Source organism: Mus caroli, unplaced genomic scaffold, assembly GCF_978045245.1.
Source record: "Mus caroli unplaced genomic scaffold, Mus_caroli_1 scaffold_2, whole genome shotgun sequence".
NCBI classification, from domain to species: Eukaryota; Metazoa; Chordata; class Mammalia; order Rodentia; family Muridae; genus Mus; species Mus caroli.
Window position 1 is genome coordinate 113088380 of NW_028227257.1, and position 10266 is coordinate 113098645.

A 10266-nucleotide genomic window follows, 5' to 3' on the forward strand; every position below is an offset into this window, starting at 1 on the left:
CTTGCCATGCTCTGAGCTGCCTACTGTAATCTCTGAAGTATTCTCCTCTAGATCCGTGCTGTTTAACCTCGCAAGTGTATCTATGGAGCCCTGTTAAAGGGAGACTGCATCCACAAGTCACAACCTTTAAACACTATTTATGTATTTGATACATTCTATTTGAACTAACTCACACATACAATCATCATACAGATAGTTTAAGGGACCTGCTCAGATACCATTCCACTCCTAGGCATATACTCATAGAACTCAATATCCAATACAGGCATAATTACACATCCATGTTTATTGTTGCTCTATCTACAAATACTAATAATATTAATGTACAGGTAGTAAAAGAAGAGCCTCATTGAAGCAGTGCACACACTTAATCCTATCATCCAAGAGGTGGGGGCAGAGAATCACTGTGAGTTTGAGGTCAACTTGGTCTACCTAGAGCATTCCAGGCCACCCAGTGAGATCATGCCAATAAACAAAAATGTTCAAACTGCTTCTTACCTCTGCTTTTGAAGTGAAAACAAAAATATATACACACACACACACACATATATATATATACACACATATATATATACACATATTCACATATGTATATGTATATATATGTGTGTGTGATTATGTATAAATATACATACACACACAAACACATATAAGCATACTAATACATGTATGCATACACATTTATACGTATACAGGCAGACATAGATATATATATAGCACACACAAACACATGTACACAAAGCACCCACATGCACACACGTACAAAAATACATACATAAACATGGCACATACAACATACAACATACCCCCAGATTTTTATACTTATAAAGCTTCAATAAAGTATACACACAGAAACTAAAGTATACACACAGAAAATAAAGTATACTTCAATAAAGTATACACACAGAAAATAAAGTATATTTCAATAAGTATACACACAGAAACACATGCATATATACAGATATATACATACATACATACACACATGAACATATGCACACATAAGTTGTTTTACTAAATAGTTTTGTTGTTATATATGTATTTTTACTCTTTTGATACCCTAGATTAGTCTTAAGTACTCTCATTTTGGTCCGTGTTCCCATGATAACCCATATCTCCCTGTAGTCATTCTACATCTGAGAGAATGACCTGGGAAAAACATTTCTTCAGGGATTGGTGTATTTTCTCAGAAATATCTTGTTAAAACCTGATCATGTAAGTGAGCTTCAAGACATACTGCTAACATGTGCCCTAAGTATTGAATATATATTACTGAACTGTTAATGTTCAGTCTGAACTTGAACAAAATTTAAGTATGCATCAACTTTGCCTTCCTTTCCTTCAGGCTTTAGCCCCTGACTCTCCTATGGATGGCCTTGGGGACAGACAAGTGTTACTGCTTGCTCCACATAAGAGCCTGACATGTCCTTCCCTCCCTTCCTCTTTGTACCCCTTCGAGCTCTTTCTCTTTTCCTCCCCACAGAACATACATTGAGTATTCACTGTGTTCTAGCCTTAACGTAGACAGAGACCAGAACTAATGACAGAAGCTAGGAAAACTGGTGTGGGAGGTGAGCCCAGGTTAAGAAAAACTCTGAGACACAAGACCGCCATTGCAAAAGGCAGCCTGTGACAGCAGACTCAGACATCCAGGTGAGCTGGCACGCTCATGACTCCCTTCTGCACTGGAATGAAAATATCAGTGGGAATTATTCTATAAATGTGGCCATTATGTTTTACTTCTGCTGATATTGAAGTTCGTTCCTGTTCCCTGAGGACTCTAGCGCAAGCAGAGGGATGCTCTGGTCTGGGCCGGATGGAGATGCCAGCCTGGAGTTTTAACATTTTCTGTAGGCGATCTCTCTGTGGGTAATTGAAAGTGGGCTCTTTGAAAAGCCAGTGATTTAATAATTTTCTTATGAATTAAAAAATAGGCATGTGCTTTTTCCTTTCTTCGCTCTAAAGCAGCCATTTAAACATCTTCCAGTCTGGGAATATTTCTGGCTTAAATATTTCATAACTCTTAAAATTAAAAGGCTTAGTATTTAGGGCAAATAGTTCCTGTTCTATTTCACATAACTAGGGCTGAATGTTTAAAGTTCTGACGTTTCCTGGCACAGGGACAAACTGCTGCTGTGTTTTACAGCCACGCGGAGAGTGAGGTAATCGCCAGCAACAGAGGCATTGATGTCTTTCTCCAAGTTATTCACAGCCTTCAGGTCCCACATGTGCGGGTTCCTACCTGACATCTCCTCTCTGCCACCTTCAATTGCTTTTGTTAATTTCATCGATTTAAAAAGAGCAGTTCTGCTTTGTGCTTGCCTTTAAGGGAGCCAGGGGAATTGATGTATTTCCTTCACATTCCTTCTCAGTGGTTGATGACATTTTCAATAAAGAACCTTTTTTCTTTTGACTGTTCTTATTTTGCATCACACATGTGCCTTTGGAGTACTCTGGCACTGGCACTGGACAATATTCGTGGCATAGTGTGTGAGAGTACAGACAAAGGTGTACACACAGAGACGCTTTCACAGACACGAGCAAAGTACAACTGCAATATAAAATATGCAGTGTGTACAGACTTGCGCTTCTTCATATTTATAGTGACAACACTGGGAGATATTTATATACACGTATCCGTGTGAATACTTGCACATTTTTGTGGATGTAATAAACTCCTAAGCCATTTTTATAAAGTAGTCATACTTGGTGGATGTTTTTTCACGAGGCGAATATTAATCTGTCAAGCAATCAAACTTCATCAGGTAACTTCACACATACCCTCTACTAGTAATAGTAAATCCTTATGTCATATCCAAGGTATATTCTGGAAGGGAAGGAAGTCAAGGATCATGATATTTGTCCTTGCTGCTTTGAGTTTCATGCACAACAAAGGACAAATGCATGCTACTGTGTGTGTGTGTGTGTGTGTGTGAGGGCACTAGGGATTAAATCCAGAGCATTGTGTATGATAGGTTAGCACGTTACCATTAGTTATATTTTCATCTCAATTTATATTATTTTTATATAGACATACATAGTTTATCTATAATTGATTCCAAGTATGTCTTAAATTTCTAGTTAAATAATAATCTTGACTTTTTATTTTCTTTTTCATTACTTTAGAGTAATCTCCCCATACCTTTTGAGCTCAGAAATTTTAAATATTTGCTTAAACAATCATAAATATATCGTATGCTTCTATAGCCAGTGAAAATAATAGACATAGTATCATGTGAATTATTATGCCTTAAACATATGAATGAGAGGCTCATTAAAAATTTTTCCATATAACACTAGTTTGTTTACAAGTATATTTTTGAAAGTTTTGAGTCAAAAGCTTACCATTATCCCAGTGTTTGGTTATATCTAAATAAACTATAAAAGTTAATGAACAGGAAATATAAACTTCTGGGACCAGCAAGCTGGCTCAGCAGAAAGGCACTTGTCAAATAATCCTGACAGCCTGAATTTGATCCCTGTAACCTATAGAAAGGTGGAGGAGAAAACTAACTGCATCCAGTGCCTTCTCGTGTGCCCTAGCACACGAGTACCTGTGCTCACACACACCACTCACAGTAGTAATAATAGTAAATGTAAAATAAAATACAGAAACATCTGATATGCGGGCGAAATGAACACTTGAAAAACTATTGTAGTGAACATCATTGTGTTTATGTGTGTATATTTTTGATACTATATTTATTTTTACTATCTTACAATAACACTTATATGTCCTGCAAAGTTTGCCTAGCTTTATGTGCAATAATGATTAGACAACACTTGCTCCTTGTTTAGTCCAGGGATGCCATTGCCACCTTTATTTGCCATCCTGTCTAAAATGGCAGCTTTTTTGGAACTATTGATGAGATGTATTATCAGCACAGTCTGTGGTTAATATGTCACATACTATTCCAGTCATAGCCTTATAATGCCCCTGTGTTGCTCTAAGAGTTTTAAGGAAGACTCAAGCAGTAGATGTGTATGGCATCATAAGTATGTGCTAAAGGTTTTTAGTCGGAGTTGGGAAAACCTGACTTATAAACTCAGAATCCAGTCCTTAATCAAAGTTTTTAGCTAGTATGAAAGCAGGAGGGGGTCTCCCACACATAAGTAATTTGCAAAACCACAAAAAAAAAGGACAAATGAGATAGGTACTGGGCAGAAAAGGTGAAAGAAAGACATGCTTACAGAATAAAAATCAAATGTGCTCAGTTAGAGATTTCAGTTGGAAATGCATAGAAGACATAAGAATGCGAAGTATGGCTCCTGTGTGTTCTTAGAAACTGGTAGATACTGATGATGTCTGAATTGGACATACTGGAAGAGAAAGAGATTTGAGGTTGGATGAGGGAGATGCTTTCATTCTCACACAATGTATTTAAAGTGTCATGGAAATATTTAAGAGAGAGTATCAACTAGCAATTATTTACATGATTCCAGAGTTGAAAGGAGGGAGAAAGGGAGGTGGTGGATCTGCAGGAGCCATTGATATTAAGGAGATACTTGAAGTCTTGGGCATGGGTGGAATTATTAGAGATTAGTGGGGCACACTGAGCAAGTAGAGTGTGCTTACATCAGGTTAAATGGCATGCATCTGTGTACATACCACATTACTGTACCGAACACAGCAGATCAATGCAGGAATCTCTCAGATGGAGAGAAATAAAGTATAGAAACTGATTACTGTCACTGAGAAGATAAAAATTTGTCTACTGTTTCACCGCAGGGCTCGGCTGCTGGGAGAGGCAAGGTGCAGGAAGTTGGTCAGGCTTTACCCGAAGCTGGAGCAAGGCAGGTGTTGGACTGTAGGGCAGCCCTGGGACACTGCTCCAGGGATGAGGAAGCCCAGTCTGAGAAAGGAGACAGCTGGAGCTGGTTTGGGGGTCCCTGGGCCTGCAGGAAGTCCGGGGCGGCCATCTGGTTCTTAGGTTCTCAGTCGAGGCTCTGAGAATGGAGTTGGGGCCTGGAAGCTGGATCTAGCCCAGGGGCAAGGGGAAAATAGGGAGCATTGGCTGGTCCTGCTGGAAAAGTCCTTGGCTTGTCAGTGATTGGCTTGGGCTTGGTTTGGCTGTGGCTGTGAGCCCAGAGAGGACTTCTACTGGAGATTAGAAGGCTCTATAGGCAAGGCCTTCTCCATGCCTCCCCATGGCAGATTCTGATGAAACGAGTCAGTCCTTGGTATTAAGACATTTATTGTCGTGGCAGAAGTTGATGAGTGACACTGTACTCCCTTTCTCAGGGTACACCTAAGGTTAAATACCTTTTGCACAGAGGAGTGTCTAGGAAGGAAAGTTTATTGGCAAAGCCCTCCAGGCCTTTAGGTACCTCGTTAAAATGGAGATCTGTCTTGAGCCTAAGTGACCACAGGTTTGTCCTCTACCTGTGGAGGGGCTTGGGGCATTGCCCTTATGTGACTGATGGCCCCAAATCTATGCGGGACTATGACTAGTGACAGGGGCTTGGTGCCTAAGAACAGAAGGAATGCCTACCAATCCTTCAAGGTCTCTGGGGTTTGGAGTCTTAACTGGGAGCTAGGCTATCTTTCACCATTCCACACTAGTATGTTTTATTCATTTATAAGAAATCTGTATTCAGAGTTAGTGACTTGATGACATTTACAGCAAATATGTGGATTTCCTAGAAACAGGACAAACAGCATTAAAAATTGCTGATATTGATGTTTTCCTAATTTTGACATGAACTATTAAATCCGTCCTCACACTCACATTCATATATTTAAACATACACAGAGCATTGAACTCGGGAATTAAGGAATTAAGCTTTTTAAAATCAGTTAATGAGTTGGGGCATGACATTTAATAATTTTGCCATTATTTGTTCTTAGAGATTGCTAGTGTTAATTATGTTTTATATATCATCTGAATTACAAAGCCATTGAAGCTTTTATTGAGCAATAAATATTCTAGGTTAGGTAGAGTTCAAGAAAGAATTATTTTAAAATTCACCTTTTAACTAATTTGGGGTAGGGGGAGAAAAAACAACCAATCCTGTATATAAGCAAATAAGGGCAATGAGAAAGGTATTTTCATTGGCTACAGTATTTGAGTAGCCTGCTTTGCTGTCAAAGAGAAATGACTTAATGGGGAATATGAACAACGTGCAAGTTTATCATTTGTCATCATCTCACAAAATGTGTAGCAAGGGAGAAGACTGCTTCAAGCTTTTAAGTCTTCATTAAGAAAGATGTTAAGTAAAAAACATAGTTTAAGGGAAGGGTTAGTATAGATTCACAGTTCTTCTGTGTTGTCAAGACAAACTGTGCTGGTTACAGGATATGCAGGCAGCTCAGAGAGTGCATTGCTTCGAAAGAGCAAGGTCGAACTTTCTTGGAGCCACTTAGTGCGCTCTCTCTCTCTCTCTCTCTCTCTCTCTCTCTCTCTCTCTCTCTCTCTCTCTCTCTCTCTCTCCACGTGCACACATTTATATGTGCATGTCCTTCAGCCAGTATCCCTTGTCTGCTCACATCAGTGCCTTTAATTTTAGACCCTGGTGTTCTAATGTTGATATGAGACACTGCGGCAAGAAGTGAAGCGTATCACAGACCATATGAAGCTCAAGAAAAAGAAAGACCAAAGTGTGGATGCTTTAGTGCTTCTTACAAGGAGGAACAAAATACTCGAGGAAATATGGAAATAAAGTGTGGAACAGAGGCTGAAGGAAAGGCCATCCAGAGACTGCCCTACTTGGGGATCCATCCCACAGTCACCAAACCTGAATGTTATTGTGGATGCCAGGAAGTGCTTGCTGACTGGAGCCTGATATGGCTGTCTCCTGAGAGGCTCTGCCAGAGCCTGACAAATACAGAGGTGGATGCTCACAGCCAATCATTGGACTGAGCACAGGGTCCCTGATGGAGGAATGGGAGAAGAGTCTGAAGGAGCTGAGGGGGTTTGCAGCCCCATGGGGGAGAGCAATAGTGTCAAATGGCCAGACTCCCTGGAACTCCCCAGAGACTGGACCACCAACCAAAGAGGGATCTATGGCTCCAGCCTCATACATGGCAGAGGATGGCCTTGTTGAACATAAGTTGGGAGGAGAGGCCCTTGGATCTGAGGGATTCGATGCCCCAGTGTAGGGGGATGCCAGAGAGGGGAGGCCACAGTGAGTGGGTGAAGGTACCTTCATAGAAGCAGGGAGAGGGGGCATGGGATAGGGGGTTCCAGAGGGGAGATCTGGAAAGGGGATAACTTTTGAAATGTAAATTGGGAAAATATGCAATTAAAAAACCAAAAGAATAAAACAAACAAACAAACAAACAAAAACAAAAATAACATAAAAAAACAAAACAAAAAAAAAAACACTCAGGTAGGGCAGGGTCCTCTAGGCAGAGGCCATGAAGGGGAGTTGCTAATTGGCTTGCTCTCAAGACCCTTCTCAGCTGGCTTTCTGATAGAACCCAGAACCACCAGCTCAGTGATGGCCCCACCCACCATAAGCTAGGCCCTCCCCCATCAATACTACCCTTCAGCTGGATCTTATGGAGGCATTTTCTCAATTGAGATTCACTTCCTTCAAATGACTCTAGCTTGTGTTAAGTTGACATAAAACTAGCCAGGACATGTATATTATTTCTTCTTCTGTAAATGATCAGAGGCTTTTCTGGACCTACATCCTCTGGTTATGTGCATTCAAGGGGAGATGTGAAAGTGGCCCAATGCATGTATAAATGACAGTGCTATGACACATTGACAACAAGGTTGCCAAAAGTTATTAACTGTTGTGCCCTTCTAATACTTAGCCTAGTGTTTTTGCTGTCTGAGTGACCTGGAGTTATGTGATAACCTCTTCCTTATGTTCTGAGACCTTCCTTGGCTGTGATGGTACTATATATTAGTTTGTACTAAGGCCTGAAAATGCAGCCAAACAGAGAAAGAGTCAGCTATATATGAGGAAGTAGACACTCTATAGGGCTCTTTTTGGAAACAGTTTGAGTCTATACAGTAAGGGAAAGCAGAATGAAGACCTGGTATCTCTGTCTTCATTTTGAGTTTGTACTGGAGGCAGAGATAATCTGTCCTATCTTAACTTCTTCCCCTGAGTCATCTTGAGTTTCTAGAAGGGTAAAATCCCTGGAGCAGACACACCCAGCCCACACAACCCAACCCAACCCAATCCTTGGTAAGTACAATTATCCTTGAGAGTGGCCCTTATCAATTTATCTATCCAGTTTTTAGAGCTGGAATAAGGATGGATTAAGGTTAAGTGGGCCATGCCTTATCAGGAATACTTAATTATGAGAACCCTTCCCTCTGTTTATACCTAACCCTCAAGTCAATACCCTGAAACTAGACTTGAGATACTGTCCCCTGAATCTCTTCCTCTTGTAAGATGACCAATTTGCAGGATGGCCTCCCACTACTATTCACCCTTCCTTGTCTCTTCAATTGCTCTAATGGTTGGGTGTAGATCCTGAGTAGTTGGACTTGTGGGAGCTTGAGCTTTTGGAGGGAAATTCTGTGAATACAAGGGCTCTGAAGACTCCAATTCTAGTATTTTAGGGTTGCCAGCCATTTACTCCTATCTACATTGCATATTTCATTAAACAAACAAACAAACCCTCCCTAGTGTTAGCATAAGGATTTATTTGAGGCCATGCTCCTCTACTCTCAAGTCCAATTGCAAGCTTTCAACTTTCAGTTATTGGATGATCTCAATGGGTTCAACAATGGCCATTAAACCAACTCCATTTTATTTTAATTTTCAAAACTGCTCCTTTCTTCATTACCTCAAATATTTGATACAGGGCATCAGGAGTCATGTATTCAACCAGCCTAGCCACGGAGTGCACTTAGCTAAGAGTTTTAACACTGCCACCTTGTGCCCACTGCCAGGCAGGCAGAAAAAATGATTTCTTCCTAAAATACCATCCCAAAGTCAGCCTTCTTGAAAGACAGCAGGAGGTCCATGCTGGGTTCTCCAAGGACCAGACATTAAACTAGAGATGAATGGAAAGAAAGTTCATTGGACTTTGTGTTCTTGCTATGATGGGAGAGGAAGAGATTGAAGTTTTCAGTGGAGGGTTTCAAAGGAGGCCTTAGCTGACCCCATGAGGCATCTGAGGTGACATCTGCTGAATTGTCCTGGCAATGATCATTGTCCCCATGCAGGCCACACTTGATAGACAGCTCTTATCATCAAAAGCAATCTTGCTAAGGGCTCTAAAAGGTAAACTGGTATGCAAACCACAATCTTAGGCTTTGTGGAAGAAAGCCTTTAGTTTTGAAGAGGAATTTTCACTGGACATCATAAATCACACACTCAAAACTTAAGTAATAATATCCAAGCCTCTAGTCATGAGGGCCTATGCTTTTGATTTGAGCACTCAGGAGGCAGAGGCAGGCAGATCTCTATGAATTTAAGACTAGCCTGGCTTACACAGTAACTTCCTGGGCAGCCAGCGCTAGAGCGAAACCTGGCCCTCTTCAATCCCCCCAAAAGTCAAGATTTTTAAGAAAGTGTGTGTGTGTGTGTGTGTGTGTGTGTGTGTGTGTGTGTGTGTGTGTGTGTGTTAACTGGAGGATAGGGAGGTGGGGAAGGATCTGAGAGGATTAGAGGAGAATGATCAAAGTACGTTGTCTGAAACTCTCAAAGACTAAATAAAAATACTGTTTGAAGAAAGACAAATTTGAGGCTGTTTGACAAACTTCAAATACTTTGTGCAACTGTTTCCTTTTACACCACCATATTACAGTTAAAAACTAAAGAATGAAACAAACAACAACAACAACAAAAAAACCACAAAGAAATATGTTTTCCTGAGTTTCTCGGATCTATATTTGACACTGTAAATTTTTCTTTATTTGAATGTCTCTTCCTTGTCTGAGGGCTTCATGGGGGAAAGATAATGATCTAACTAATTTCTTTTCTTATTCGGTCTCCCTACACATATCAATGGCTCCAAAAATATTGGTGGAGTAGCTGAGTGACGCCACCACCGTGAAAACTCATAAAGCTCTCTATCCACGTTCTGCTGCTTTTACTGCCTACAGAAAGTTCTACACTAAATGATAATGTCAACCTATAGATATTTTAACATTGTTTCCCCCTACAGATTCATTTATATACAAATATTTGTGACGTTCGAATTTTCTCAAAATAATTTAGGAGAAAAATATCCTAGGGCAATGGATGATGGGAAGCAGTTTAAATTAGCCACAGGGTTTAATCAGTACTGATGAGGTAGGCAAGTGAAGTGAGCAGGAGATTAGCATATGAAAGAAACCAGTTGTCCAGGAGGAAGGA